The 27,911-nt window shown below is 45.5% G+C and overlaps 1 long non-coding RNA gene and 1 pseudogene across 1 annotated transcript; one reads left to right on the top strand and one right to left on the bottom strand.

Annotated features, from left to right (window-relative positions):
- LOC146176970 (uncharacterized) lies at positions 1-27,284 on the top strand. The gene is made up of 4 exons (XR_014701242.1): positions 1-115; positions 841-901; positions 5,892-5,936; positions 27,134-27,284. It is a non-coding gene; the product is annotated as an uncharacterized LOC146176970 (long non-coding RNA).
- LOC146176971 (uncharacterized) lies at positions 23,223-25,635 on the bottom strand (annotated as a pseudogene).
- Positions 27,285-27,911: the final 627 nt, after the last annotated feature.

The raw sequence follows: 27,911 nt of genomic DNA, 5'->3' as shown, positions 1-27,911 counted from the left end.
CGCAGTAGCGTACGTGCACACGCCTTACGGTGCTTTAAAAGTTTACGGAGCTCAAGTATATTTTTCAGTCTCGTTTCTGCTCGTCGTACTCGTCAGCGTGCAGACTCAGGCTAAGGTGAGCATTCAGTGGACCTAGAGGGGATTCGAGTGATGCCCATACTGGTGAGCGGCTCGAGGCACATCTCGATTTCTGTCTTCCGACGATACAATAAGCAAAGTGATCAACTCATTTGGCTCTGTCGCCTTACACATGACGGAGCAACAGCCTATGCATCTTTCTGGCTAAACATAAACCGGCTCGTTCGTACCGTGAGTTGGATTCGCCAGCCACCTGATTAAGCAGACGTTTTCGTTAGAACTGTTGATACCGTCCTAGCTTGATGAAAAATGTTGACTAAGCTTACACTTAGACAGTGTTTTGCGATTGTAGCGCTAATTACTAACATTTTGATCAAGCTATTGTTTGAATAGGCACGGTAGGCATTAGCCTTACCACGCTAAATTTATAAACATTTTACGAACCCTTTAAAATGCATACCTTTTTTTCGAAATGCATGTATTCACCAACTCAGGATATTTCATTGAATTTCAACTTCTTACTGATGAGAACAGGTTATTTTATTTATGAACGCAGTAAAATGCGATTAGAGAGAAAGGAATTCCTATCATATACCAATAATAATAACAGATTGGAGTGATGCAACTGGAAATGGCGTTTAGAGACTAAAGGAAGTAGACACTAATTAAGAAACCAGTAATAAAATGTTAGCGCTAAAAATATATAGAATGCATGTAAGAAGTATCTGCATTGAGTTCAAGACAATTTGGACTATTTCGCAGTTTCTGCACTAAGTGATGGACAAGAGCCGAGAATATTTTCTGCTGCTCTTTTATTTGGCAGGTGAGTAAGAACCCTTGCATTCCTTTCAAGTCAATGGTGTTACTTTTGCTTACTACATATGATTTCCGCTCTAAACAGCTTTTCTAGTCGCAAGAAAAAGCAAGTGCAGAACGTTCACTGTTCCTCCTATCAAGTCTGATGTGCGCACACGGGTCATAATTGCACACACCACCTCAGACAATACCCAAATGAAGACGTAAAGAATATCCGAACAGGACGGCAGGAGTGGAATGTTCAGCAAAATGGGAATGTGCACAACTGGCAGCACAACTTGTGGGAACGAGATAGCTGATAGATTGTTTCAAAATCATGCTTCGCTGCGCTCTTAGTGCTTGCTCTCTGGGTGTGCAGAGGATGCAGCTCATGGTCGCGTTCATATTTTATGCCCTCCCCGTCCCCGCAGGGTTGGAGCAGTGGTTAGTGCCCTCGGTTTCTGGGCTCAGAGATGCGAATTCGCATCCCCGCCCCTGTAGCCGCTTTTAGTTGGAGGGGCTAAGGAAAGGGCCCGTGTGCTGTGGATATAGGAGTGCGTTAAATGACCCCGGGTGGTCTAACCTTCCGGAGACCTCCAGTAGAGCTTCTCTCGTTGCCTGGTGCGCTTTGAGACGTTAACCATTACAAACCGCGTCTCTCATAGCCTGAGTTGCTTTGGGACGTTAAACCCCACAAACCAGCCAACCATTACAAACCAAACCAAACGCAAATATTTATGCTTGCAGGCCTGCATATAAACGGGAACGCTTGCAAGCGCGTCTTTACCTCGATCCGCACCAATGTATGGGCATAAAATATCTGTTCGGTCTGCAGCATTCGTAGCAGCTATAGAAAGTTGTACATTAGTATATATCGTTTTCACAGGAAAGGAGGGAAGCAGTTGCGCACCCTTTTATCTATTCGCTGGATGATGCGGCAACCGAGTGGCAGGATGGTAGTGCTCACGTGAAACGGTATTTAGCGAGGTCGGAACGAGCAAAACGAGGCTGCGGTGTGCTTGTAAGGACGCGCTTGACCGCACCTATACTGCTGCGTCAGAAGTCAAGTGATTTCGCCTGGCTGCTGCATCCCACGGTTTATATTTCTGATGGCAGTATATAGCTGCAGTGCCCAGAATATAGTCTAGTTTGCCGTGCGATGAAAGCTGCCTGTGAAAAGCGGTGACACCATTTGCAATGACTTCCACTAGTCGCCATTTGAGGGCGCTGGGCAGAGTCAGTGTTACTGAGGCATCATCATAATCATAATTATATATCATACATTTGGCGCAAGGATCTTTATAATTTTTCTTGTCCTAAACAAAAAGTTTATAATGTCTTGCTACAATGAGGAACGGCCATACCAACTTCAGCACTGAAATGACGAAATACATTAGCATACGACATCACGTGTGCCGCTGGATTTGCTGTGTGAACGGGTGGGCAATTTCTTTGGTGCATGCCATTTTTCTAAATCATATATTATGTAGTGTGCGGTTATCTGAGAGAGGGATCTCTCCTCGCGGGGCCGCATTACGAAATGTCAAGACTAACTTTCCTTGCAAAGTACAGCAATTTTTTTAATAATGCGCCGGAATAGATATGATTAAGCCAAGGAGAATATCCCCTTTTTAACGGTTCCGATAGACACCGCATGACTTACAAATTGGGTAAAGGCATGAAGCGGGCAGTTGGCAGACGTACAAAAAGCAATGATGCCTCTCACAATTTGATGGAGAGCCCCTAGGCCGACTTCCTGGCAGGAGCGCACACCGCTAAAGCCGCTGTAAAAATCTTCCAGACATTCACAATGCGGAGGAAACCTGTGCAGAAGCCACTGGAAGTGGTTGCTCTCGGTGACATCTTGGTGCTCTTCCTCGGCACTAGGCAATATTCCGACTGCCCGAATGCTTTCCGAATGGGCACGTCTACTAGAAACAGCTTTATTCAGAATAAAATAACTCACAGGTAATAACAATGAGAAGAGCAACCTTACCCTCGCACATTTGTTGACTAAAGCAAGTCGTTTGACTACTCACATAATAAATTAATATTATCCAACCTTTAAGCTATTTTGTAACTTGCCGCTGATTGATTAGAACTTGGAAAACAAGACCTTGCGGGTAAGGTTGGCTGGCGTTGATAATATTTGTGTAATGATCCTCCTTATATGCCAATGATGTCTCTGGAGTCTTCTGGTTGGAGGTCATTTATGCTACAGGCAACTCAGCTTACCAGTTCTCAGAAAGGCACCGTATCCTATTAAATGGAGGGTGTAGGACCCTTTATAAAAGCTAACTGCACTAAGCAAACAGCGCAAGCTCTAATTCACACGCCATTGTGGTTTGGAAGTTGGTCAGTTAAAATAGTGAAATATAAACTTGGGCGATTGGACATTTTTTCGGGAACTTTCTCGGCACAGGCACACGCAATAACTGAAAGGTACGTATGTCGAGAGCTTTAAGGGCGCTCTTTGAATCCATATGCTGGCCGCAAGCATCCACGCCTGCTGAGGGGGTGCAAGTAAACGCTTGTCGAGGAGCCTAATAGCTGATTCTCATCGCGCATTGCTACGAATCTCTAATGTCTATATGGCAGCAACAGATGCAGCATTTGTTAATAAATATCAAACCAATGTACATAATACAGCTCCAACCTGAATGGGAAGGATTTCGTTTTAATGCATGGCCCGGGTGCAGGGAACTACCTATCCGGCGCACTCACTCAACTACCAGTTCATAACAGGACGGAAAGCAGACATATCAGATGGCTTGTGGAGGGAATATTGATCAGTGACTCGAAATGAGAAAAGTATTGGTCAAACGGCTAAGGGCATTACTTCAGGCACATCTTCATCATAGGGATATCCCAAACTGCATCTCCAAGTCATTGTTAAGGATACAAATGAAAATATTGTACTCTGTGCCAACATTTACACGTCCCACGTCTCTCTTTTGACATTTCGCGCCTCACTAGAATCGTATGCACGTTCAACATGCTGTCCTGAAGAACGAATGCATATTTCTTAGTATGGCTTAAGCACGACAATCCCGTCGAATTCATACAATATAGCATGAGTTTTCAAACTAATCTTAAATATGTTCATTGCGCTCTTTAGCGCTAACAATGACTTCTGTGCGGTGGCCAAAGCGCTCAACGCCTCTGGGGACGGTCATATCTCACCTGTCACCCATAGTCAAGCTGCGCCGATGATTCTACGCCTGGAGGGTGCGGACAATATTGTTGCTTTGGTTTGGTTGTGGTGTTCAAGGTCCCAAAGAGACTAAGGCTATGAGGAACACCGAAATTGAGGCCTTCAATAATTTTAATAACCTGAGTTATAGAACGTGTCTTGACGTCGCGTAGTACAGGCGCATTGCGTTAGGCATGTATCTAAATGTTGCTACTGCAGCCTTGGTTCAGCAGTCTCAGCACCCTGGTGAGTAAGCCATTGTTGCGGGACCACGGGACAATAGTAACATCTTGTAACCAGAAGTAAGAGTTTAAATGTGACACTCGCCAATATGGTTCTATATTATGTATTTTGTAGCCTTAGCTTTTAGTGTCCAAGAGGTCAACAAATACTTGGTGAGGAAAATGGAGCCCAATCCTCAAGGCTGCATGACACTTGCAAATGCACGCTAGTGTAAAACACCTCACAAGTTTCTCCTTAAAGGGGCACCTAGGCGTCAAATAAAGCTGTTCGATATTTGCCGGGTAATATTATTAAAACCGCAATAATGTTGTAATGATTTTACTTTAAAAATAATTTTAATAAGGAGCTGTTTTGGTTATTGGTTCGATTTGAATTCATCGCATATGGTTTCCAAGCTACACATGCTGCCGACTTCAGCTTGCAAAATAAGTTCGTACTTAGATGTAGAAAGGGTACTTAATTCGTGCTGCTAGTGAAACTCGCAGGAAAATCATGATGACGCCCTTCTTTTTTACTAAAAGAACTAAAATACTTCTGATGGCCGTCTCACAGTTCCTTTTAGAGAGATATTTCTCTTCAAACTGCCACACGAGCTACTATTACCTATAGATGAAATTGCATTATAATTAAAAGCAATCCCACAAGAGCGTCATGCATGGCATCTGAATTCTAGTGGGCAGTAAAATATTAGAGTATTCTGAATGAGAAAAGTTTTGAATATATTCTTACCCCGTGTAGCTGTTGACTGAAGAGTTTCAAGAAAGACAGACGAGCGCAGGCTGATCTGGGCTCTGGGAAAGTTGGCGCTCAGCGCGTTTAGTAAGAATATCTCAAAGGACTTAGTGATTTCTTCAGCAAACTAGTTACAGGTCGTGAGGATTTCCTCGTTGTTGTCAAGTCAAGTCAGAGCCGTGCCAGCAAGAAAAAAAACAAAGTTCCACTGGCGGGCGGTGAAGATCCAATGGCTCTACTTGCAGCACATTTCGTAATATCAGAGTAATCGTAGTGCTCGCCGGTGAACATACACGGCTTTCGCTGCGAGAGCAAGGGGGTCTGTTCTTCCGCTCACTGTCCGTAAGTCTGCGTCGCTTGGATGGTAGCCACTGGAAGGAAATCTTGAGGGAATAAAGGTGGCAAACCTACTACATGGCGGCAGCGACTGGTACTGGTAAATTCTAAACGTTTTTACTCAGCACATAGCACCTAGTGTAATGGATGATGGATCGCAATAAAGGTGAAAGCTCTACGAATAGAAGCTGGTCTCAAGCGGCCCAGAGCCCAGGTCAATCTGCGCACGTCTGTCTCCTCTTCCTCAAGCTCCTCAGTAAACCGCTACGTGCCGTAACAAAACGATGCGCGTCCTACACATGTCCTCTACCTTTTCATTATATTAAAAAAAAAAAACGCGCTGCTCAAGTGTAACTCTACTAGAAATTTCAGGGTCTGCGTCTGACGCCAAGGGCATTTTAGGAAAAATGAATAAATGCGCACGGATGCATTAAAACAGATCAATTAGATTAGGTGAAAATGAGCTAATCGGCTGCATTCTTCTTGTGTGGTAAAATATATATTTTTTTCGCAGCTTTACTTCCTGCGGAAATCTACGGCGCACCATACGCGAGTACAGGTAGGTAGTGCCTATTCACTTCGCATTATCATCATCCTTTGTCCTTACAGAGAAGAATGACGAAAGTTGTCATATTTCTGTCCCTTCCATAGTCAAGTCTAATGCTTTTCTAGTTACAATGCACATTTGCAGATTCGTAGAAAAGAAAACTGAATTATTTGAACGCTAGGGCAATAAATGTTTGTTTTTTTCAAATTTTCTTAACTCCAAAATATTTTCTTTTCATACAAAACTCTCTTCAGCCATTCTGTTCAACAGCAGTTTGCCTTTCTTCCACGTTTGCTTAACCAGTGAATCCCATGCCTTAAAAAGAAAACTAGAAACGCGTTGCGGAAGCGTCATAATGGTGAAACGGTCTACCGCTAAAGTGAGAAATTGCATCGAAAAGGTGTGCATAAATCTGAACTCTAATGTCTGACACGCGTAAGCTAAGTCTTTAAGAGGATAACAGAGCAGCGGCATTTACTGCCGGCAGCGACCTTGTAGCGGATTCACTTTATGCGCTTAAATTAACTCCTCATCAACATGCACTCCCCTGTCCTTAAGTAATAATCCCTAAACTATAATGCCTATCTCTTCAAATTTAATATTCTTCTTCGTATCAAGTTGAATTCCAGGACTTTCCTAACAGCTTACAGTTGAGAAGTGCGAACGAGCGATAAATTAGGTTAATTTTATAAGAAACAAATGAGAACTCAAATATATGTTCTACATCTCGATGGCTGTGGCCGCAGTGTGTAAGCGCTAGCATCTTTATCGCGAAAAGTGTAGATAAAATTTATATAAAGTTCAGTTTTATCCTTCTATCTTTAACGCGATAACGATGAAGGGAACGTTTTGCCGAAAAGCTAAGCGTCGACGTTGTGAGCGAAAAATCACAGACACAAAACTGGCAGGTGGCAGCTGGCATAGCATCTGGCATGGCACAAGACTAATTCGTTAATCCTTTGCGCAACTTTACAAGACCACATGATATCAGAAAGTCGAAAGCCTCTAACTCGGACTGACATTTGCGCCGAAATGCGGAATAAGAATTAACCTTCCATTATTCTGGTGTGCCGAATCAAGCATGCTATTCCTAACATACTCAGGCACCTTCATACGGCGTTGTTAAATCGGGGCTTTAAATGTCAGAGGACAGCCTCTGCTATCGCGTCGTACCCATTAAAGCGCAGCAGGTGTTTGTTACGCTACTGAATAAATTTTCGAGCTGGCAACAAACGTCAGGTGACTTTTACGAAATGTTTTAAAGCAGAACGCGATATAAATGTAGGTCCGCGCAGGATCTCTACGGCGCCAACTTTTGCGAGTCGTAAATTTTCCGGATGAGTCCAAAAGGATGAACAATTCCAAGACGAATCGCGTGGCACAGGCTGGGCTCTGCCATTTTAACTAGTGTGGCCTTCCAGGAATAAATTACCTGACAAATTTAAATTCCATCGCAAACTTTAGGGCACGATAACGTTAACGGCGTCTTCAGAATTTCAACACGGCCGTTCACTACTCTTCCCGACACATTATATTTCAAATGACAATGGGGAGATTCAGAAAGCTTACAGATTAGGCCGATAGGAACAGCGGTGGTGACGCACCGCACACCAAGAACTGGTGCCTAAGAGTGGCGCTCTAAGAGCCAACATGTACTGGTGACAGCATCTAGAAACAGGAAACCAATTGTGGAAGCTTTCATTTTTTACAGATTCCAATTACAATATTATTTCACGGCAATTAATTTAGTTACAGTGTCATGTAATGATGCCAAGACGAGTGAAATACACAAAGAGACAAAGGCTTCACTGATGTATTTTTTATTTACCGACCTTCATCTGCAAAATATTTGTGCAACCAGCCGGTGGCGATTGCGCCAAACGTGCTTGTCTATCATCGAATCTGATGCCCGCGGATTTCGGCCGCGATCAATTTAAAAATTTCAAGGAATCACACAGGAAAACTGGCTAAACCATACTAGAAGAGCCGAAGAATACGTGAAGTGTGGTTTTCTTCAACGATTCGAGACCAATCTCAGCTCAGGTTGCACTGCAAAGCAAGCGCTCAGCCCAAATCTAAGCGACACTAAACACTATACAGTAAATAGAACAAGGTTGCATGGCGTCAGCAGTTAAAAGACGGCCATTTCCTCGGTTCGCCGCATTTCTCCCCTCTAAACACCTCGCTCAGATGTTCCAAATTTCTTCCAGCATAATTAGCAGATCATGCATGAAGAAGTCTGCCACATAGTAGCTGCAAACCAGCTTCGCCCTCCGTGCTCCGTGAGTGTTCCCTAAAGCTGCTGTCGAAAGTGTACAAGGGGCTGTGAACCTTGTTATTTTACATGTAGTATAGTAGAAAAAGTACTTCATCTTCAGCTTGACTCTGTAGCGTTCGTTGTATTCCCTGCATTTGATCTTCTGATTGGGATAATTCCTAGGCAACCTCGGCAGGTTCCACTTGTTCTCGGTCTTCCAGGTGTCTGTGGTTCCATGGATGACCGCAAGCTTCTATACCATCTCATAGTTCTCGATGGACGCACATAGCATTAAGTGACTGATGGGAATGCGTTCTTCATTACCTGGCGACGATCTCGGGTCGACGGTAAAGCTCCCTGCATAGCTTCAGTGATCATCCTCCTGTTCAAAGACCTCTGGCCTCCCCTTGAGCTTGGCGTCAACGGTTCGCTTGACGGCCCTACAGAACAGCACCAAGCTTCCTCGGCTTTCTTAGCGTCCGACACTCCGACAAAATCTGATAATACTTTTTATCTGCCATTAACGCATCGCCACCTTCGAACTAATCACAAAACTACGGCGCTGGAAAAATGCTTAAGGTAAATTACACAGACATGGATATCGTGACATAAGCATGAGAACTTTAGCATGAAAGTGTCATGCTGCGCACGTAGCAGTGCTTAGGGTGAATAGCCCGCACGCTTTCCAGGTGGGCTGAACACCGCGGGGATGTTGTGTCGGCGTTAGAAGAGACAGCGTAGTCTAGCTATCTGACGCGCCAGATGACTTTGTATGGAGCAGGTACCGGCGTGACAGCATTCGGCGCAGCCAGTGACGGCGAATCAGCCCCAATACTATTATCTGATCACCCGAGTATGACGCTGAGCCGTGTCAGCTTGCGTTCCAGCAAAGGACTTCGGTTGATTGCTTATTCTTTTCTGCGGGCAGGTCAGTTACCTAGCTTCCTATGATCCTTGAAGCTAAGCAGGGGCGCTGCGGTGATCTTTGGAAGAACGGCTGATTGGGCGAGTTGGTGACAGTAATATACGTGCGCACAAAGACGAGACAAAGAGAAGTGGACAACGACGGCGCAGAACTGACAACTAATTTAATCGAAGAACGGAAGAGCATATATATGTACACACACTTGTTGTACCCACATGCGCATAGTCAAAATTTATAAAAATATATATCAGCACATGTAAAACTCCCCCCACCACACGCACGTGGTGAAAACTGCCGACGCACTATCGATTGTGCAGCATGGTCATCTCTTTTTCTGTCAGTGCGACGGACGTTTTACTGACACAAACATTTTGCTTCCGGTTAATATGGAAAGCCTCGGCGATTTCTAGAGTAGTCTGGTCTTATGAAGAAACAATATATTAGTAACAACAAAGAAAGGTACGCACTCGCACGCGTTATAATGTTTTGCTAAGTTTGTTTCATTCTTTTTTAAGGACTGCGCATGGTCCATCAGCCTTATGTTGATGCAACGGCCTGTATGCCCAATATACTTTCGGCCACAGGACAATGGTGTTTGATATACTACAACCATCCTACAACTAGCTTCGGGATTGTATAGAACGTTGTCGGGGCATCACTGGCTGCGTTAGCCAAGCCGCAAATGCTGTAATTTTTTTCAGGATGAGAACCTCTGAGGCCGAATTACGGACTCCGCTCACAAGTTTGTGAGCGGAGTGTTTGTGAGTGTGACGTCAAAATTAACGGAGCTGTGACGCCGCCTTGAGACGTCAATCGTGACGAAGTACGAAATCGTCCAATTACCAGTGACTTTTAGCGTGGCTCCGCCCTGGTAGTTTCGAATCCTCGGCAAGCGCTGGTGCCCCAGTGTGACACAAAAACTGAGCAGGGACAGTCTCCTAACTTTTGGTAACACGACGCAATTAATACTCAATAAATAAAACAAAAAAAGGTTATTTTGGCAAGGTACTATTTTTATTAATAAATAACATTAAGCTCATGTAGAAGCGTTCTTAGTTTTGTCATTATACTTGCTATTAAGTAAGTTTAGTTGCCGCGATGGTGCCTCGGCAGCGTCATTGTGTTCACATGGCGGCCTGCGAGCAAACACCTGATTCCCAGAGTATGTGCTGTTTTTTTAGCGCCGTCTGAAATCGAAGTACCGTGCGGGTGCCGCGAGCATGCTGAAAATTTTTTACAATGCAGTCGAAGTTCAGGGCCGGCTTTGATAACATTTCATGGAGCGCTTGATACGGAAGTGGACAAAGACAACTTGCGTAGGTGTTTTCGGTCGGCGCCTATCCAGTATCGATGAAAAAAGTGCTGAAAGTGGAACATGCAGGCTCTGTGGTTCTACTTGTTTCTCTTTAGCAAATACAAGACGACTCTGAAGCATGTAGTGTAGGCCAAAATGAAGCTCCGTGGTTGCATGATCATCTCTTTCTATGCAGCTGGATAGTTTAGGAAAGAACATGATCATGGAAATGCTTCCACCGCTGCCGGGACTGAACCCAAACCGTTCATTCACTGCAGTGCCACCTTGACAGGGCTTTCGATGTAGCGTTCATTGTAGTGTATTTTTTTCATTTGTTTTCAATGACTAAGTTGCTTTGCTTGAGTGATACCTTTTGCCCACACACCATTTGCTTGATGCATATGTGATGTTTCTGCACCACTTTGTATACCTATGGGATTTTCTACGTACGCCACAATCATTGTGAGCACTAAAACTCGCAATATTATGCATTCGATTTGTCAGCTTTATCCTTGATTTGCTACACTGTTTAGCAATAAGGAAATGCGTTCTATGCATCCTAACAGTATGTGCAGGCCTGTAGTCCTGAAAGGCTCACTAATGGAGACTGGTCTATGCAAACATTGTACATAGCACTACTTGTGCCATGTTTCTGAACTCTTAAGTGCCATACCTTGTTTCCTGATTCTGAAACGTGCCAAACCTATGACAACTGCTACGCAAGCCTGCAATCATTAAGCGACTATTCCTTTGTGTCTTGCCTCTGTGTCGCAGTTTTACACCTAATACTTTAATTTATTGCTTCTGAAGTGTTCAGACCTGCCATGAGTACTGTGCCAGCTTACAGGCTCCAAAAATGTTTCTTTTGTGTCCTTTCTGTGTAGCACAATTGTGCCGCATGTGCAAATAACTACCGATGCTATTGCAGGCAGTTGGTTCGCTGCTGCATATTCAAGCAAGTGAAATGCTGCAGGAAAATAAATGTGCACAGCGGATACACTTGCTTCTAAAAACTTCGGTGAGACCTTCCCATTCCGATAGGCACCATAATTGCTGCCTCGTTGTGAAACACTTTAATTATGTACTCAAACACATGCACACACACAAACACTAACATCTACGGTTGCAAGCACCATTGAAGGGGATGTACGATGACAAATTTGACTTGAGAGATGAGGTGTTTTAACGCATAGTTCGAGAAGATGCATCTTTATCAGAACAGTTTTCTGGCACTGACATGAAACGAGAAGACGTTGCACTTGTCTGCCTGTGATGAGTTGGTCAGCTAACTGGTGGTATATCGCGGCCGATTGCTGTGCTGGGATTGACGCCGCAGCTGTGTCAGCCTCTGGTGGCAGGTTCTGTGGAACAGGCTCACAACATGATTCTGCATGGCTTTTCCCTAAAGCTATGCATGACAATAGTGATCCCACTTCCAAGTAGCCGGTACACAGATGTGACCCTTTCTTGTCCAAGCCAGAAGCACTCTCCTCGTCTGCAGGTAGGCAGACATCCAAAGACGTTATGCAACATGGCACGTGTTACACGCTCTGGCTGATAGAGGAGCGTCTATGTAGTATTTTGCAAGCACCGGAAGCGGCTCTTCAGCACGCCGATGCAGTTATCCACCATTAACCTTGTGGAGGCGTATGCTTTGTTCTATACCGGTTATGGAGAGTCCGGACCGGGATTCCATGGTATGGCAGCCATGTCTCCAGCAGGTGCCCCTCTCACCAGCATAACCGATAATGGCCCGCTGTTAAGCACATTCTTCGTCGTTGTTGACCTCAACAGCCTCATAAACTTTAACAGCCTTACTAACACAATGGAAGAGTCGCATCAAGTAGCTCATTGCCAGGTTTTGCTGACGATGACTTTCATGGGCGTGTAGACAATGAAAGATTGAACGTTTCAGCAACACTGCTGTAAGGACAGCTTTGCACTTCATATTGGTATACATCTCGAAACATCTCTCCCGGCACGTCAAACACTCTTTGTACACCGTCCTTCGACGATGATCGCGTCGGGGCGCCGCCGCTACTGCCTCACGAGAACGCCAGTCGCCGCATATATCGCCGCCATTTTCCCTTTGTGAGCGCTCACAAATGAGTTGCGAGCGGAGGTTGTGAGCGACGCGAGCCGCTCACAATTGGCCCGTAGCTAACGTCCTCACTTAAAGTGTGTTCATGACGTAAAGAGCAGACGTCGATGACCTAAAGAAAAGCCACTCCCGGCATGTTGCCGATGGCCAAAAGGAAGGTTGTGAGTGTAACTGTGATTGTGAGTGTGAGCCGTCTGTAATTCGGCCACTGGAGTGCTTGCAGTAATAAATTTTGTGAACGAATTTCGCGGCTTCCAAAACAGTACCAGTTCTGAACGCGTTTGCAGCGGATATATTATGACCACGATATATATACTTGATGCTAAAAATGTGAAGAGGCTGAAGAGATCCAACACAATTTTTTCAAAGGACTTAGTGGGGTATATAGGAAGATGAGTAGTCCAGCTGGTCAGATAGGGGTGTTTTACGTCTCTCACACTCTGGTCACGGTTTATCTGATATGCTGCGTAAGCGGCTTAACGTGGCAAATAATACTTCGGGATTCGGCGCAACGTGCACTGGAAACCAGAGTGCTCCTTTTCATCTTGAGAGATCTGCAGAATTTCAACTCTGAAGTTTTTCGGCACTATGAGGTGTGTGGTCGCTGTTGGGTGCGAAGCTTTTATTATAAAACCATAATTGTCCACTGTTACTCGATCGACGAAATTTGGCACTTCAATACTCTATGCGAAGGTGTCTAGACTTTAAGGTGGCCCCAATGTGTTTTAACTGAGGTTCCCAGCGCTACTGCTGTGAATAACTGACGGCGCTTACCGGTGCCAGAACTGAGTGGTGGTCGTTTTGTTCTGGTGGTGCATGGACAAGTTCTCGAGAGAGAAGTCTGCGTCATAATAGACGCAGCCAGATTTGTAGAACACTGTAATATCTAATTCTTGAAGGCGCTGGCCGCAACGAGCAAGACGATTGAAGGAATCTTTCATTCTGACAGACCAGCGGAGAGTAAGATAATGCTTTTAATTGTTGAACATTCAGGTACGGGCTGAAATTCAAAGTAGCCTCGTTGACTGCTAGCCACTCATCGTCTGCACATGAGTCGCTCGCTTCAGCTTTTGACAGAAACCTAGCAGCGTTGGCGAGTAATTGCGCAGCTCTTTGGCCTTTTTCTGAAGGAAGATGGCGCATAGGCCGAGGCTACTTGACCCAGTGTAAATTTTTTTGTAGGCGTTATTTGTCGAAGTGCGCTAGGATGCGATGGTTGCTGGAGGCAAGAAAATTGTTCCTAACGACATCTACTCGTTGCGTTACACATTAAACCGCACGGCTGCCTAAGTAGGTTTGGAAAGCTGCTCCACAATGTATGAACGATTTAATACAATCTGCTTGTATTAAGTTCACTACCTGTGAAATCTGCGAACACCTTTGTTGTTAGTTGCTTGCGGAAACAAGGCGACAACGGCCATCTTCCGCAGGCATAAGGCATGTGCCGTCATTTGTACCGAGGTCTTTAATGTGCCGTCATAATGTGGCCGAGAAACAGGTGTTCTTTCTTGGCATAGCGTTTCGTTTGTGTATGCAGGTGAGTTCGAAATAATTGTTTGCGTCCAGCACTCTCTTCAGCCTATGAAGATGTTTGTGAAACCTGGCGCGAAGACTACGATGTGGTACCTATATACTAAAAACGCCTGTCATTGTAGGCTTACCTCGGCTGTATCAATTGCTTCTTCAAATTTTACTGGTGCTTTTAAAGTACCGAATGGAATCACCCTAAAAGCCGAGAGGCGATCTGGTGCATTTATTCTAAATATTATCCTATAAATACGAGGCACCAAAGAGCTTACTTCGAGCCTGATTTGTGGGCCTATGATTCAGGCGTGCAGAAGAATGCACATATAAATAAAGAAACAAAAACAAACAACAATCGTGTGTTTATTTACAGTGACATAGCATATAGTATAGTTCTCCTGTTCAGGTAAAACAGTATTTTGGTGAGCCATGCTTTGGCTTAGGAAAGCACAACTGGTTTTGTATGTTTGGAAAACTAGGATGTGTTTCTGCACCTTGAAGGTAGATCTGGAAGGCCCCTCTGTAGACCAGTTACACGGGTTCGAAACAAAATATTTAAGGCAATTTGATTTGTCAGACGCCTTGATTATCGCATCTCTTTTAAGTTTTTGTACGGCTCCCGATTAGTGTCGAAGCCTATGTTTACTACTTTTTTGGGATAAAGAGGTACTCAATGTTACGCAGCCGTTTAGCTGCTTTATAAGTAGTAAGATTTGGAGCTCTTCACTTTGGTCCTAATAAAGCGGTTAAGGGCATTCCTGGGTGTAATAGATGTCGTATAAAATCGCAATGTTTCATTTGGGAATCAGGTTATTTCAGCACAACAAACCATCGCTATAGAAGTATAGGCGCCGTTTAAACAAGGCATGTAATTGAATGGCAGTACATCAATTTGGACGAAAGTAATAAAATTTTTCGGTACATTGCAATTTAGGAAAATGTGGAATCAATTTTAGATGAGGATGTGTAGTTTGTTACTGACACTCAGTTACTAGCAACGCATTGGTTACGACAGTGGAAAAGCAGGACGGTGCTGAATCCATAACTGAAAATCATATGACTTCTCTTACCTCCGCTATCTGTAGAGGCATTCTTACCCTATTGCAAAAACCAGTGCCACTGGGAGCCAGCGCCCCAGCGCCATACCTGATTATGGTCCCAGTATGACGCTGGACACTGGGCGCACTGGGACGCGGCATACTGGGACGCTCCGCGCTGGCGGCACTGTTCGCCCGGAAAAAAAAGGCGTGGGATAAAAATTAAAAAGTAAAAAGTAACGAAACAAGTTAGGTACATAAAAAAACGTAAAAAAAATAAAAAGAATTATTGCACCAAGCGCGTCTCGAACTAAGTCCCTAGGTACATACCAATCACTAGCCAAGCACGCTAACCACTCGGCCACGCCGAGAACTGAACTTTGTATAAACATTTTTGCATTTTATGTCATGACCACATTTATAAGGTTGGGACTTCATGTTTCGCAGTCTGCAGGCCATTGCTACCGCTCTAACAATTGCAACTTCTGGATCATTTTAGCTTGCTGTCTGCTCTCACGACTTGAAACTAATGTTCTGGGTGCCTATGCGCGCTATTTTGTGCACTGGAATCATTTTAACATGTGGAGTTTGACATCGCTGGCAAATTTACCAATGCCGGCTCTTGGGTGGTGCTCTGCTACCGTGGGCGTAATTTTCGCTGAACACGGAGCTTTAGTAGAAGCCTTCAAGGAAAAACGTGCGACCAAGGTTCAATACCGGCAAGCGCCGCAGCGATGACCTTAATTGCGTGTAACTAAACCTTATTTGTATGTAAACATTGCGGGAAGCGTTGCGATGACCGAGGGCTCGGCTGCTTGATACGCAGAGTAAGAAGGAGCGCAAAAGCTTGAGAAACACGCCAAATATTATGTATTACAAGCGCTGTATGTTGTTGCTTTTTCTCTCATGGACCCATCGCTCGGTAAACTACTCTCTTCCTCGTTTTAGTTTTTCTTTCTGCTGTTGATACTGGGCCGTGGTGCAGGCTACGCTCGCCTGCGATTGAGCCCGCATTGAACATTTTGGCAGTAATCATTGTGTTAGAGTGCCCTCAAGATCAGCTGTGAAGTATAGTTATGCATGGTAGTCCAGATTATTCAATTCCAGCCTTAGTAGTGCGTTAATCGTCAGTCTGTCATGAGATCGAGGCGCGGCGATCGTTGTCGCTCTCGAAACGCTCGAAACGACCTATCGAAACATGGAAACTCTAGAAAAAAGATACTGCCTTTGTTTTCATAACAAATGCGCAACGACTTCGCAGCAAAAAGCGCTTGCTTGAACCATATTTTTCATATGCCCCCCGATGGTCGATTGAAAGTACGCTGTTGTCCTGTTGGCCCCTGAGGGATGCTACTCTGGCTGACGCCGCAGGCCGCACCGGCTATACTGGGGCACTGGGACCAGTGCTGCCCAGCGCACATACAGCGCTTCTCCCAGTGCATCGCGGATTCCAGCGACACACCCAGCGTCAAAAGTCTAATCCCAGCGTTTTTCTCCCATCGCACCAGTGCAGCCAGTGTCTTCCCGTTACTGCTCCAGTGAATATCGCAGACCTCCAGTGTGCCCAGCAGATCCAGTGCAAAACCAGCGCGAAAATCTTACTGGTTTCGCACTGGAGACGCTGGTTTTTGCAATAGGGTAGCTATTGGCTTACAATAAGTTCTTTTACTGCACTAACACTTGTTACCTGCAGCGTGATGGATCAAGGGGGCCTGCTTACCATACAATGTGCACATGGCTTTTCACAGTTAGTGGCTTACATATTGTTACATTAGGCGGTGCATGCACTGATTGCGCATAAGGAAGGAAGGAGAAGAAGCTCTGAGTTTGGAGAAGACGACGTTCGAGCAGTGTCGGCTGGTGCCTGCAGAAAACGCCTGTTGTTTGAAAGCCCTTTATACCGTGTCTGCTCTCTGGTGTCCCAAGCGGAACAACCCTGTAACACCTTGGTGGAGGCGCTTTTGATCCTCCTGGTCACAGCTCCTCGTATTTCGCGAAAGAAACCTGATTTGCGCAGTACACGCCGTCTCCCTGAGCTCACCCCACTGACTGCCACAGTAAGCCTGTGCTGCACCAGTTGCCCGTCGAATCATCATGCAGGACATAAGTCGTGCTCTGTTTTGCACGAACGTTAGGACAAAATTTGCGCTCGAACTCAGTACGGGCCTTAGCAGTCACAGTCAGGTGGCCTCGCGTCCCTTGCCCATTGGCACCCCACACCGTAGCCCAAACATCGAACACATAGAAGTCTGGCAATGGAACTGTAGGGGTTTCAGACGAAAACGGTGTTCTGGAGCAATATCTCTGCACCAGTCTCATCAAATCTGACATTATCTGTCTACAAGAGGTAGGAGCCGACAGGTCACCGATGCTAGCCGGCTACAGCGCGGACAGCAAACCCCACATGCGATCGATTGCAATCCTCGTCGCAAACGTCATTGCTGTAATCGAGCACTGCTTATCCGAACCGGACGTTGAGCACTTAGCGATACAAATAGTGCCTAACAAACGAGGCCGAAAGAGTACATTCGACATCAACATATACAAGCCACTACGACCCGCAAAGGCAGACTTCACCGACCTCCTTTCCGAAGCCACCCAACTGGCGCAAGTATATCAGCTTATCGTGGTTGGGGACTTCAACGCGTCCCACCTGGACTGCGAGTACCAGTCAAACTCAGCCAAAGTAGTGACAGTCGCGCGAGATATAGAAGCCCTCGGCTTGAAACTCCTCACCGACCCTCTATATCCGATCAGGGAAGCCAACAGCGTCACCCGTGACTCCTGCCCGGACCTCACCCTGATCAAGAACGTTGCTGAGGCTACAAGGGCGAACCTAGAAGAAACCCTGGGAAGCGATCACTGCATCCTAAGCACATCTATATCGCCTACCAAAATCCGAAGGGACCTTAGCGCTGGCCACATCACCAATTGGCCAAAATTCCGCAACGCATACGTGTCATCAGGTCCAATCCAGTCCATGCAGGGCTGGAGCGAGACATCAGACAAGCAGACAAGAAAGCCACCGAAAAAATACAACGCACACTGGAAGTCCCAGAGGTAGACCGCCATCTTCTCAAGCTATGGCAGAAGCGCAGCCGCCTTGTGAGGCGATGGAAAAGACAGGGCCTAAATAGACTTCTCCGGCTGCGGATTTCGCAGCTCACGGAGGAAGGCCAGACATATGCCACCAACCTAACACAACAAAATTGGCAACAGTTTTGCAAGTCATTGAGAAGAACGCTGGGAACCTCTCGTACCTGGGCAATCCTGCGGAACCTCAGTGACCCCTCTAAATCAAAATCCGCATCTACACGGACCCTGAAGCGTATTGCTCACCTTTCTCCGGGGCACGACGTCACGCTGCTTCAGGTTCTAAAGGACAAATGCATTGGCACCAGCCCAGCTCCGCCTTGCTCTTTGACCTACCACGGCGAGGAAAATCCGGCACTCGATGCTCCCATTTCTGAAGCCGAGGTGCATGCTGCAGTTCGATCATGCATCCGAAACACGGCGGCGGGAACGGACAAGATCAGCAACGCCATGATCCGCAGCTTCAGCAAGGCACAGATCAGCGACCTCCCCAAGTATCTGAATGACTCGCTGTGTGAGAAGAACGAAATTCCCTCTGAGTGGAAGCGCACGCAGATAATCGTAATTCCGAAAACGGGCAAGAAGCCGACGGTCCAAGCGCTACAACCCATATCACTCACCTCGTGCCTGGGCAAGCTCTACGAGCGAATCATCCAGACGCGCCTTCAACACTGCAAAGAAGATAACGGCCTCTTCCATTTCTTCATGTTCGACTTCAAATCGGGCCTGTCCACTCAAGACGCTTTTTTTCTCAAGGAGGAGGTACTTTACAACATTCCGAGAGGTGGCGAACACCTCATTGTGGAGCTAGATCTAAAAGGCACGTCTGATAACGTGTCTCACAAGGTAATCCTCTCTGAGCTCATTAACCTAAACTGTGGCGACGCACCTGCTGATACGTCAATATTTTTTTGTCCAACCGAACGGTAACGATAGGAATGGGTGACGAGATCGGATCTTCAAGACATGCCAAACAAGGGCACGCCACAGGGATCGGTTATCTGCCCGCTCCTCTTCAACATCGCCATGAATAGAGTCGCAAGGGCTCCGAAACAGGTCCCGAACATCGTACACACCCTTTATACTGATGACATTACGATCTGGATAACCACCGGCTCTCTAGGCCAGAAGGAAGAAACATTTCAAGCAACAGCAACCTGCGTGAAAACAGAGGCCTTTCGATGCGGGCTCCTATTCCTCGCGATATATCTGAAGTCATCCGCATACATTGATACCACTATACATCACCAGGCAATCTTAGCATCCTCCTGCATGGGGTCCAAATCCGGGAAGTGCCACTCTTGCAGATCCTGGGTCTCTGGCTCCAGAGTGATAGAAAAGTAGACCACGTGCTCCACCTCCTTAAGACTACAACACGGCAGATCTCTAAAATGATCCGCCGGGTGGCCAGAAACAGAAAAGGCATGCGGGAAGAAGACACGATCCGTCTGATGCAGGCGCTGGTCATCAGTCGCCTCTCCTATGGACTACCTTACTTCACCCTGCTCCGAAGAGATCTCAGCAAAGTATATGTAATGATACGCGCAGCTTAGAAGGACGCGTTAGGACTCCAACGTCAGTCTGACAGCTCTTGGACTGCACAACACATTTGAAGAGATTCAAGAGGTTGTCCTCCTGTCTTAAAGGGAACGCCTTCTGCCAACTGAGACAGGCCGGCTCATTCTCGAGCGCGTTGGCTGTCCTTCGGACCTACAAGCTATCCAGTCAACGACTAACATACCTGTTTCGTACCAGGCAAGAATATATGTGGCCCCGCTCCCAAAGAACATATCTTCAGTCCACAACGAGGGCAGAAGACACGCCCGAGTGAATTATCTTAAGCGTGCAGTGGAACGAAGTCCGAAAACTGTCTATGTGGATGCCGTTTTATACGAGCATACATCGAACGCAGCAGCAGCTGTAGTGGTGGGCTCTTCTTACACTGAAGTCTCCAGCATGTTCGTCCCGCACTGTACTATCACAGAAGCGGAAGTGGCGGCGATCGTGCTGGCCATTACCTACGGAGAGGCGACCACTCGAGAGCTTCACGTAATCACTGACTTACAAGCAGCGTGTCAGCTCCTTCTTGCAGGCAGAATACCTACAAAATTAGCTCGATTCAAAACTAACCCATTGGCTACACATTCACTGATCAAACATCAGATCACTTGGGTTCCGGGCCACTCCGGGTTGGTATGTAATGAGGTTACGGATAGGCTGGCTCGAGGTCACAAAAACCATGCGACTACCATCCCCGATCTCAAAGCTACCATTCCTGTCCCCGCGGCTTATGGCGCGCGACTTAAGCACCTACGAGAACAACGCAGCATTTATCCCCCTCCACACAAGGGGCTAAATGCTCAGGAAACGCGGGAAGGGAGATAGTTGCAAACCAACACTTAACCCAGCCTACATCAGTACAGCATAATTTTCCCAGAACACTACACAGACATATGCCCTTGGTGCAACGACCAGCCCACCGCCTACCATATCACAAAGGGGTGCACAGGCCCCAAACCTGCAGACATAAACATGCACCTTTCTGAAGCACAGTGGGAGGCCACTCTGCTATGCTCAGTTCTAAAGACCCAGCGTAGGCTGGTAACTCAGGCAAGAGCGGCAGCCCAGGCCACTGGGGTCTTGAAATGAAGATTGCACTCACTGCCCCCGTTTTTTTTTCTTATTTTTTTACATAAAGTTTATATCTCTCGCACCCTGCCGTAACCTGATCAATGTCCTCGTAGATAGAGTCTCTGCCCTACTGAAAAAATTGTATGAGGCAATAGCCTCACATTTTCTCACGCAGTCTCAATCAATTCACGTAAGAAATCAAAATACAAGCCGCATATTTGCGTAGGATATCTTAGTTTCTTGAACATTAACATAAATTATGGATTATATTTTATGATAATGTTGTGCAACCTGGGAGAGTATGTGATTTGATGAGATTGTGTGAGGTTATTGCCCAGTAGAACTTTTCTTTTTTCAGTAGGGTGGTGCTGTCTGCGAAACTTTACTGCTTTGTAAGTACTTCGCTGGAAACCCTGCATGTGATAGAATTACAATAAGCACTTACGCGGCCTCCCTTTGAGGCCTCAATCTATTTTCATGCAACATCGGTAGGAGATGGACCGTTCAGACTGTACTGCACAGTTTCGTCGACAATGAACAACAGTGCAGCCACGTGTGTGCAGCATTCTCCAAGGCTGAAAGTTGTAAGGGAAATCACTAAGAATTAAGCAGTTCATAAACAAAGATATTGAATGACGAGGAATGTGGCAATCAAAAAGTGGAGGAGTTTTGTACGACAGAATCTGCTTGAATAAAAAAATTGACCAAGCACCACTTCAATTCAGTGAAACTCAAGACCACACAGTACCCACTTTCACAGATGAGCAAGTGTTCAACTTTCGGCGCCAAGTGAAGGTAAGCAACTCAGACTGCGAAGAATGATAGGCGACTGCATCACAACAAGGGCGCTAATTTGAATATTATTTTTCATGAAATTGCACCGAACACTTTGCGCTGCTCATCAATACCAGACAGCGAGGGCACGGGCTCTGCCCCTGGGACAACTGCCCAGGATCCTGTACGATGAGCAATGTGTCAGCAGCTTTCTGCAAAACTGTCTCTTGGTAAACTCTACCAGAACACTAACATCAGCATGGCCAAAAAAGTGCAACTGACAGCTAAATGCTACAATGAAATCGAGGAGGCAACTCGTGGCCAGGCAAAATCACCAAGATGGACGAAATAATGTCGTGGCAGGATTACTGCCTCTGTGCTGCACCGTGTAGTAGCATGCGACACTGGTGCAAGTAGCCTCGTTGCAGAAAGTATGGGGTATACAAAAACGCCATAAATGTCGAAATTAAGAAGGGGCTCCGAAACAGACAAAAAAGCTACACAGGCATTCACAGAGTAGGAGTCACCAAAACACAGGGGCTTAATATTAGACAATGTGGTGTGTTTGTTGCAGGAAGCGTGCCTTTCATTGGTGCATCTCCTGATGATATAGTGTCTTATGCATGCTGTGGGCAATCAGTACTAGAAGCGGAGTGTCCTGCAACAATGAACGGTGCTTCACTGACAAAGGGCTGCACTAAACCGGCTTGCCTTAATGATTGCTTGCAGCTCAGGCGCAGTCATACGTGTTACACACGGGTGCAGGCCCATGTGGCTCTTAATGGGATTCATCAAGCATATTTTGTGGTCTCTGCAGGCTCCTAGCTAACGACAGAGGTAACAGTCTTTGACGAGGCATTTTGGCAACGTGCGAAACTCAAGGCAGATCTTTTTCTTAACCACATATACCCAGAGCTGCAGTCAATGCGCATCTTAAATCAAATGGAACGCGCAAAGGAAACATGCTACTGTCAAGGTGCCAAATCAGGTAGGATTGGTAAATGCTCACAGTGTCAAGCAACGCTTCACCTAAAGCGTGTAAAACTGAGACGCATACCGCGGCAATGGGCTTGTGTCAAATGTCTAGGCAATAATCACACTAGTGATAATTGAGCAGAGGAGTGTTCATTTCAAGCGTCATCATTTTTCTGCGTGGCTTTGGAAAAGTGCATCTCTCATGCGACATTTTTTCTTACCTGAGCACTGTACAGGTCCTTTGTTCTTTGTAGCCAAAGTCATGTGTGGAATTCTGAATGCACTGATATGCTTGTATTCTGATGTACGCTATATGAAACCAGTATGAAGGAAGCCATCAGGCCTGGATTAGTCAAGAGCAGAACCCTTCATTTCCCGTACATTTGTCTACTAGCTTCTATGAAATAAGGTGTCTCTGCACTGTGTCTCAATTTATGTACTGAGACATGTCCGTCTGTTTAGAGTGAATTTTGTTAGATTGTTTCACGCTGCAACTTCTTAGAATCGCAGACAGGTGCAAGAGTTTGACCATTATGTATGTAGTGCAGATGCATTGCAGGTACAGTGCAGCTTATAATGTGTACAATAAAAACAATTTGCAATTATTTTGTGATCCCAAGCTGGTCTGGCCATGTGTCGTTTATGTCCACGTTTTTGCACAGCGTGATACACTTTCATACCATCTGGTTATGAACCAGCGACACGCTTCTGGTTGTTGATGATCGGGGTTTGCAGATAAACTAGTGCACTGCATACCACCGCCACTTTGTCAATAATTGCGAAGCTCTTGTCGCCAGCTCTTCTCACAAAGTTCAGATGTAACACAGTTTGGAAAATTCTGAACACTTTCAACCTTTGAATTGCCCTATCAAGATGAATCCTCACGCTAGATAGTTTCCTAGACTTTGTAACCTCAGCACCTGGTAGCTGGGTACGATTCGTGGTCAGTGATGACATCAGCAGTGTTTCGCCTAGTGCAGTGAACATTTCATTGCGCCGAAATCCCCAGTAAACCATAAAAGTGTCCCCTTCCTTCACCTTGTCCAGAAGGCTACTACGTGGAGCGACTTCTTTGTCAGAAGTCCTACCTCCCCATGCTTTTGACACAAATGTTATGGCTCCTGAAGGCGATATATTCGACAAGTAGCTTCACCATATTAATTAGGTGCTTGTAGGTGGAGTATGCTTGGCTCATTGCAGTCATTACCGTAGGTCGTTGTATGATTACTTCTGCATTCAATGATTTCTGTGAGACCGTCAAAGAGAGGGTCCTTAAATGCTGCCGGCCGATGGGCTTCAAGTGTTTGTTTTGATAGCCAAACAATGAACTGCTTCAGGTTCGCGGCCAGAAAATCCAGCTACAAGTGAAATATGTCACAGTACTGCTTGAAACAGCAAACCGGCAAGCCAGGTCTTGGGTAAAGAGGCCCAAGCGTAGCCTCATCCGGACGAGGAATAACTGCGTCTTTGGATCAAGGCACGTAGTAGACGGTTGCCACGCCGACAGCACTAATTGTAAGAATGCAGTGAACATGGCTGCAGACACGAATCCTGTGTAAACATTCACCGTTCTCGCTGTCTGTATGACCATATCTTTCGTTATCTCAGCATGGTTCGCTGACTTGTTCTCAAGCTCAAGAATTTTTTCATTACCATCTGAAAGATCCTGCTCTAGGCAAGCCAAACGCTGTCTTAGCATCTCATTTGTTTTATTAAGTGCGACATATCTTGGATGTTGAGCGTGGTTTGTGTCTCCGTATTGTACTTTTCTTCGATACAGACATTTGCTGTTGCAAAAGAGCAGAGGAGTATGCACCTGGTTCTGTAAAACTTATATCTAGCCCAGGAGTGCACACCACTGCATTAGAATCAAATCCACTTGGTCCAGGAGCACATGCAGAAGGCTTGCTTGCTTGTTTTAGTGCTTGTTTTCGTTCGGCACTCTGAAATTTGGCGATTTTTTGGACAATGTTCCTTGACGCACGATAAGGAAAGATGGATGGCACGTAATCTGGATGCGTAGGTTGAGATGACGGTCGACATATATAAAAAACAGACATGTTAGAAGTCACAGCACTCTGTGAAATGAAAACCATAATAGCTGTACGGTGCGAGACAAAGGCAGTGAAGGAAACAACGTAATGTTGTTTTCTCCCTTTTTGATTTGATAGAATTAGAATATTGTACGAGGCAACATAAGGTAATGAAATAAAAATTTCTCAATGCGCTGGAAATCACTAAAACATAATAAGAAATTAAATGCGAGCATAGTCGCTAGCTCTAGCCTCAGCATTGTCCTTTTCCTTACTTTTTTTTTCTTGACAAGCACGCACAGCATAACAAAAGTTAGGCACTGCAGTCACGCCTTTATTCTGGCATTTATTTACCGATCAGAGGCAGGCCAAAGCTAATGAAGCCAGAACGATCTGAGTGACTGGTTGCTTGATGTCCCTTGTGTGATCATCAAATTGTGACAGCACAGTGCGATAAGTTTACGCACAGCAAGGCTTTCTTATGTCTGCTCAACAATTCGCCTAGCTTTACGTTCCATGGCATGGTTGTTTTCAGGGCTTAACGTGTGCTTTCAGGCACGCCATACCGGACAACTATTTGGACCACTATTGGTTGTTAGCGTCCGCCAACATCGAACGATAGGCGGTGTCCTGCGGTCGCCGCGAACGAGATTGAACAGGCGACCCTGAAAGCAGCAGAATGCCTGAACTAAAGCGCCAAATATACTTCCAAACGTTAAAAAAACGCTGAACCAGTTTCGCTTTCAGCGAATAAAATCCAGGCTCGTACCATTAGCATGGTAAGCAGTACATTACAGTGCAAACGCGTCTTGCTCGTCCCAAAATAACAAAAGGGGACGCTTTGATTTCGGTTCAACACCAAAAGAGCGTAACAACGGACGCCGATCTACGACGCTCTGTTCGCGCTACACAACCGCCGAGGACAGCGAAACCTTGTGAGGCTCCATGTAGCAGTCCCACTGCTAGATAAATGTTTAACGGGGTGAATGTGGACGTTATAATATGTGACCCATACCTTTCACTCGCTCCGAAGCAGCGTGGGAGCACAGTGTGGCACAAGCGGGCATCTTCCATCGAACGAAGTGAGCAGAACAATCATGCGAACTTTTTCTGGGCAGCCATTTGTCCCGCCGTACAGCGGCGATCCAGGCATTTCTTTGCTCCGTGTCTGTAGGGAACCTAAGAGCGCACACTTCCGGCAAGAGGTTTGTTCTAGGCCGCAAGCTGCAGCCTAGTACGCAATACTCCGATCCACGTCGTGATGGTGTCACAGGATTACACTTTGGACGCTCAAAACACGTTGCAGCGAGCAAAAGAATGATACCCGCACGCCACAAGAAACACCCGAGCCGGTAAAAACCACTTATGCGCGCTCGCCTCGCGGGGAGGCCGTTTCTTGCGTGCCCTTCCGGATTCGGGGAGCGTCGGCGCACACTGGCAACCCTGTCGGCGGGGAGGCCTTGAAAAGGTGTGTATATATATATATATATATATATATATATATATATATATATATATATATATATATATATATATATATATATATATATATATATATGAGGATGGGTTTTTTTTCGAATGAGCGATCTTTGTAAGAGAGATGTAATTTAAGGTGATAACAAAAACAACGTTGGTATAAGAAAGGCACAAATAAAAAAGAAACGCTTGAGTACTATAGAGTATAGACGAAAAAAAAACTGCGAATTTCCTGGGCAGCTGTGTGTTTTGAAAGCCCATTTGCCGTCTACCTGAAATTTAAAAATTCAGTATATTATGTGCTCATATTCTATTACCGCACTGTTTAAAGCACTGCCTGCGATATGGAGATGTTGGTGGGAATTAAGCTCATAGTCGTCGTAAAGTGTGGAACGTTTCCTACCACTGCTAATTGCTCAACTATCAGATTATCTATATATTCAGATAAGCAGAATTTTGTATTAACTTTGGAGAAAAAATAAGTTCCTATGTTTAGTCAAGACTGCCCTTTTATTCGCAACATATCTACACGGCATTCGACAGTTAGCGGCTTACATAGTAGAATTAAGGCCGTTTTATCATCAGAAATTCGTTTTTTTTTGTACCATTATTTTTATTTTGCAATTTAGCGTTGTAAGGTGTTTATTGGAGCACCAAGACCGTAAGCAATGTCCGCAAACCAAAGCGACGGCGGTAGCGTTCGAATCAACAGTGCAGTGCCAACAAGGCTCCGGCTCCACTTCGTCTACCTCTTCGGGCTGGTGCGCGAGCTGATGGCGATCGGGATTACTACAGCGTTTTCACTTGAGTTAACACTCCCCATTTTGATTTCTTCCTTGATTTGTAAGAACACACGACACATTTGTATATCGAAGACACATTTCTAGATCATTTTTGAGCGGTGGCAAGTTTTAAACGTTCGAGCTCTCTACACTTTCAAACATAATCTTCAGATCTCTAATAATTGCTCATTTTTGTTCTCAGCTATCTTTGTGGCAAAATCAGTACATCCTATCAACATTATTAGATTGTTATGTTTTTTGCATAGCGGAAAACGAACGCTAAATCAATGCTTTCTTCCTTCTCCAGGTTCCAATGGTTGTCCAAATATGCCTGATGAATGCGATAACTACTGCCGATATTCTCTCGGCTACCCTGGCGGAGGAAGCTGCGGGTTACTTACGCCTCAAATATGTATCTGCGTAGTCACTAGTCCTTCCGGCTGAGCGAAGTAAATAAATAAGCATTTTATTTGCATTTTCCGTTCGTTACTAGCCGAAGCACAATATGTGAATGTGAGCACTAGATTAAAATGGACCGCCCATGTAGCCATATATAGGTATCACTTCCAGAGTGGTTCGTGTTTCTAACTGAAGCTTATGAGCCGCTCTCGACTCTGGTGAACGCCCTGGTGAAGAAATGAAAAAGCAGTGGATTATTCGGAAGCTCAAGCTACGTATTGTACGGCTTGAGAAGGAAATTAAAGATCATGCCATTAATATTACACGCCAGAACTGGTATCAGGTATGCGACGAACGTAACGGACAGCTTGGAAACAAGAACACGTGGAACCTTCTCCGCCACCTATTTGGTCAAGCCCAGTCCAAAAGAGTCAACAGAAACGCTATAGACCAGATCATCCATGCATATACAGAAGCGGGGAGCAATTGATATCGTCGCTACAAGATAGGTATGTAAACTCCAGCAAAGATGGACACTTTTAACCGAACTATACGGGACAAGACTACCCAACTCTTTACGAGGCTTTCCCGGACACAGAGATCTGGGCCACGCTGTCTCAACTCAAGACAAACTCTGCGCCTTGGCCAGATAAAATCAATATGATGCTGCGGAAACTAGATCTAAA

The sequence above is a fragment of the Amblyomma maculatum genome, chromosome 10 (assembly GCF_055883805.1).
Source record: "Amblyomma maculatum isolate TAMU_Amacu chromosome 10, ASM5588380v1, whole genome shotgun sequence".
Lineage (NCBI taxonomy): Eukaryota > Metazoa > Arthropoda > Arachnida > Ixodida > Ixodidae > Amblyomma > Amblyomma maculatum.
The sequence above is the reverse complement of the archived record's forward strand: the minus strand, read 5'-3'. Positions and strand labels throughout refer to the sequence as shown.